The 5,151-nt window shown below is 41.9% G+C and overlaps 1 long non-coding RNA gene across 1 annotated transcript; it reads left to right on the top strand.

Annotated features, from left to right (window-relative positions):
- Positions 1 to 1,074: 1,074 nt before the first annotated feature.
- Positions 1,075 to 4,904, top strand: LOC144584000 (uncharacterized). Its single transcript, XR_013537980.1, has 2 exons — positions 1,075 to 1,470; positions 1,958 to 4,904. It is a non-coding gene; the product is annotated as an uncharacterized LOC144584000 (long non-coding RNA).
- Positions 4,905 to 5,151: the final 247 nt, after the last annotated feature.

The raw sequence follows: 5,151 nt of genomic DNA, 5'->3' as shown, positions 1-5,151 counted from the left end.
GGAACTGCAACATAAGACCAAAAGACAGAATGGCTGCCAACCAAGGCACACAGAGGCTAACAGAGCTCAGCTGCCTTCGCAGAGAAATCCTTGTCTGTCAGTATACCTTGAGGTGCTTCCATACAGTGGAGAAAATTGTTCTGCTTAGGCTGCAACTACATGGTCAAATTCCATGAGATTTGGTCTGCTTATAAAACGGGTGAAATCAAAGTGTTTTTTAAATGACCACATGATGCAAAGGCTAATTTGAATCAGTCCAGTCCTTTTTTTAAAATCCCGAACTGGTTTCTTTTTTCTGCTGCTGGAGAGACACTTACTTTTCCAAGCCAGAACAATTTGAATCATTTTTTCCCCATGCTGTTACTTGTGATTCATTCTTGTAAAGACAGGTTGTAAGTGGTGTTTCGGTGACATAAGCAGTTGGGGCATGATGTTCAGGAATAGGGGAACACGTCCTCACATTCTTTCCTCTGCCCCAATTGCCCTCCAAATTAAAAAATAAAAATAAAAAATTCTTACATTTGTGAGATTAGTACTAGATCACCCTACAATCTTTACTGCTGGGTACTTGTTATTTCCCACATTTATGCCCCATAAAAAGATTGTCAGAGGTTGGACCAGAGGAAGGAAGGGAAAAGGGGAGGGGGAGGTGGGCTGGAATGTGATTCACATCCAGTATGAACACTGAATTGCCGGTGAATCAATCCGCAGCACTTGTATGAGCACTGACTGCCATTTCAAATGAAACACAGGTTGTGAATCAAATTGTTACAAAGCTGAATCACTCCACTTTTGTTTTCCGGTGTTGTTACACCATAAGTCATTCAGGAGAATATTATACTTCAGAGTAGAGTTCTTTGGTGCTGGGGAGTGAGGTATAACTACTGTAAAGGCATTCTCTAGCTTCCTTTGTAGATGTGAACCATTTAAACCATCATGAATTACTTCAAAGAAACTTGTAGGCTGTGATTCCGTGAAAAAAGACCAGCGATCTCAAAGAGCCAGGCTAAACCTACCCTTGCCATGTGAGCCAGCTTATCACCCAAGAATTCCAAAGATTCCTTCCAGCAAAGAGACTGAGAAAGCAGCGGGCAGGAAGAGAGCTTTCCCGCCCCCTCCATCTGCACTCTGTTCTCTTTCTTTCACGCCACAGAAGTGCATGGTTATGAGATTTCTTCACTCAATTTGAAATTCAGCCCTTGTTAGCAATGCCACAGGGGGGATTTGCTGCTTGGGTAACAGCCTATCCTCCATATTACTCTACCCAGGCTTCGTGCTCTGGAGAGGACACTCATACAGAGCACATTAACTATGGTCTTTCGAGACTGAAGGATGTCTAAGAAGACAACCCTGCAAGCGCTCCATGGTTACATAAACCCTCTCCCTTTTTCCCTTCGGTCAGCAGGAGAAGACCTTCATATTCAAGATGGCTTTTTCACTGGCTACTAAGAAGAAGGCTTTTAATGGAAGGTGCTATTTTTTTCCACTTGATGCATTTTGAAATTTTAAATTTCATTGTTTAGTATGCATTTAATTGTATAAAATGCTTATAAGTTAACTAAATTTTGTTTTATTGTACAGTATTGGTTTTCTAATCACATTGTTGACTCCCTTGGAAGAAGGTCAGCCATAAAATGAGGAAATAAGTGAATAAGGAAATTTTAAGCAACTACACAGTGCAGTGGCTCCAGTGGAACAAACCGTAATTTGTGGAGCATGTGCGCAGCTGGGTATATATGTGAACTCTATGTTAGATTGTGGTTGATTGCCATCCCACCTGGAACTATCTTTCAGGATGAGCATGTATCAATTTTCTGATTAACTGAATAGGGCTGTTGACATAAATGCTAGCCACTTTTCCTAATAGTGAAATAAATGTTAAATAAAACAGAAACGAGCACTAATCCTCCTGGAGGGGGCCCAGCTATAATTTGGCTTCCTCTCTTTGTTTATGTAGAAACCATACCAGTGTTCTCACGGATGAGAAAATCACATGTCCTTCAAGTAAAAGAAAAGAGGGGGGAAAACATTTCTAATGCACATCAAAGTTGGGAACATGAACTGATTGGGAAATGTTGAAGAATTTGTGCTTCATGTAGTGGAGAAAAAGAGGATCTGTGAGTTGAAAATCTCTGCTTTTGATTTTTTGTTATGTTTGATATATTATCCAGTATATTAAGCACTCTTCCTGGTGCCCATTTTGGCAGTCGGCCTGGATTTCAACTTTCATTTTTTTTAGATATTAAAAAAGGTTCTAGGCCTTATAGAAGTTAAGGTAGAATGCAAAAAAAGAAGAAAAAGAAAAAAAGAGATGATTGTGCCAATTATTTAAGAAGAAACAAGCCTTTGGTGTGGACCCATCACAGTTTGACAGGGTCTTGCTGATATATAAACTGACAAATCACTTATTCCTCATTCATGGATAGAAATGGCAATTGTGGATTAGCCCAGCTCTTTGAAGATAGCTGACATCCATTTGCAGAGCTACCTGAAGATCACCGCAAATGATCCTGGCTGCTCCCCACACCCCGCCCCAGTTCATGTGATTTGTTCTGTGCAAGTTTAGACATTCTTGGGTGGAATGCTTTCAGTGCTGCTATTAATCCACTAGCAAACAGCCCTGCAATCGACAACACATTTTCTAAAGTGTTCCTTCCTGCAGTGTTTTCCAAATAACTGGCATGAAAGCCAGCTGATTTTCAATGGAGATCAGGAATGGAAGGATTGTCTGCTGTGTCAAGGGCTAAGATGGGCAGCTTTCAACAAAATGCTAATCAAACAACCAAAAAAAAAAAAAAGGTAAATAAGGGGGGGAAGGTTTTTTGGTTTTTTTGGGGGGGGGACACTGCAAGAGAGCCAAGAAACTCTGTAAGATTTCTCTGCAAGGAGACCTGGAAGGTGAAATCCTAAAGCAAGAAGGAGAGGGAAATTTTTTTCTTTCTTTTTTCTCCTTGGAGAAGACAAGAAGCTGTAAGATCCACTCCTCTGAGCTACACATTTTGCTACCCCAGTAGGTTAGCTATGCCAATGAATCTAGGCATGCTTTGCAACCATTACTGTGAGCAGCGGATCAAAGAGATGTGTTAGTTATATTTTTATCCTACCTTCCCTCCAAGGCATTCCAGTCAATGTCCAGGATTCTCCTCTTAACCATATTATCCTCACAATAGCAACCTGAAGTGCCGGGGTGGGGGTCGGGGTGGGGAGTCAGATGGAGAGAGGGTCACCCTGTCAATCTTGTGTCTCAGTGGGAACTAGAACCTGAATCTCCCAAGTTCTCATCCAGTGCCCTAACACCTACAGTTCATGGCTTCGGTGTGCTTCAGCATTTCATAAAACCGAGTAACCAAGTCTTTATGCTTGTAGAAGAACACAGCACAGGGTGCACTACAGAGGAGCAAAGCAGAGGCTCATTAAGAACAGAGACACGTGGTCCCTTTCTGCCTGCGAAGCATGAAAAAACAAGTTCACTGGAAAAGTGAGAGTGCAGACTTCTTCAGTTCTCCCATTGCAGAAGGAATTCTCATTTATATCCTTTGAGATCTGATAGAGAAGTTTCAAGAAGCATGAAGGGAGGAGAGGCAAGCAAAAGAAATGGTACCTTGTCCAATATTTGTCTCATTTAATGTACTGTGTACTGTTGTGCACATAAAACACAAGGTGCTGGGTTGATCCAGATCAATATCAGAGTTCTAGCTGTTTTCATCTCTACCAGGAGCTTTTGTAATGCCAGTGGCTCTTAACTGCCCCCCCCCCTCAAGACCAAGCCACCTGAGAATCTTTTGAATAGAAACAGCCAGAGATCACAGAGAACTTTGGGGCTGGGAAAAATTCACTTTTCCTTCTGGCAGCTGTGAGGATTTCAACAAAGGCCAAGGGAACCGGGGAAGCACTGTGTGTATGCGTGTGTGCAGTGGTAGACAATGTTAATTAAAAAGTTCCTGTGTTTCAGACCTGACTTCATGGAACCCCTGGCTCCTGCCATTCCTCTGGCAAGTTGCCCCTATGACCTTTGTTTGGAGTGATAACAGCCTAGGTTGCACAGATACAGGAGCATACAGCCTGCAGATGCTTGAAAGGTACCATACCAATTCTGGTGACATATTGGTAGGAAATTGAATACAGAGTATGTTCAGCCAGATGGTTTCTCTGGGTGCGCATGCTTGCACAAGCCGTAGGACTTCTGAGAAGAGTCCTCATGGTACACCAGAAGCCACCTCTTCCTGCCCTTTGTTTCTTCCAACTTTTAGAGTTGAGTAGTGAGTTTGTGTAATTGAAAACAGTGATACTATGAAGCCTTTTCATCTAGAAGTGCATGGTATGTGTCTATGTGTGGGGGGCAGCTAAGTTATTATGTCATGTTATAGCATCTTCTGAGCATAGGACACTGTTGATTCACCAAACAGATAGACCACGCCTTCATTACTGGATTGATCCTTGACAGGAAGATTTTGTGCATAATCCCCAAATACTGAGAGCAACTCTACATATATGAGATGCAATGCCTAAAAAAATAACACTGCACTCCCGTTTACCAAATGTAAGGGTGCAGTTTCTCTGCTGTGTTATTAATTATGATCTATATAGGTTTTCTCAAGTCCTGCTGTTTGAGGCCAGCACCTGCTAACATTTACTATGCCCCTTTTGACCCAGTTATTAATAGGATGTGAAAGCTTTATGTCCCCAGTATTTAACTGGTAGAAGTGCATTTGTTCCAATTCTTCTGTATCTGGTAGTATTTGGTGCCTTCCATCCCATCAATCAACAGCTGAACCCTGATCAAATCCAGAGATAATGGACATATCTGAGAGCTTGAGCCAGAAATGAAACACCCTTGTGGGTGGAGGGAAAATAAAAGAAGAAAGGCCACTGTCACAAGGAATAAATTTAAGCACATGCTTTGATCTTTTTCTGCGTTTTGTGTTAAAGTTGGTTTCAGCCACATCCTTTTCACCAAACCACTTAGCTAAAGATGCTTTGAATTATGCAGTGCTTGGCATGGTATGCCTTCCCTCTCTCTCCTCTTCCTCCCTCTACTCTCACCTGCCTGCAAGTCTTATGCTTCATCTGGCAGCCAGAAATCTATCCATTGCTAGTCAGTCAATGGCACGAATGGAATGCTTTCCATCTACTTTATTTAACCTTAATTAC

The sequence above is a fragment of the Pogona vitticeps genome, chromosome 1, assembly GCF_051106095.1.
Source record: "Pogona vitticeps strain Pit_001003342236 chromosome 1, PviZW2.1, whole genome shotgun sequence".
NCBI classification, from domain to species: Eukaryota; Metazoa; Chordata; class Lepidosauria; order Squamata; family Agamidae; genus Pogona; species Pogona vitticeps.
This window is presented reverse-complemented; position numbering and strand designations above follow the sequence as displayed.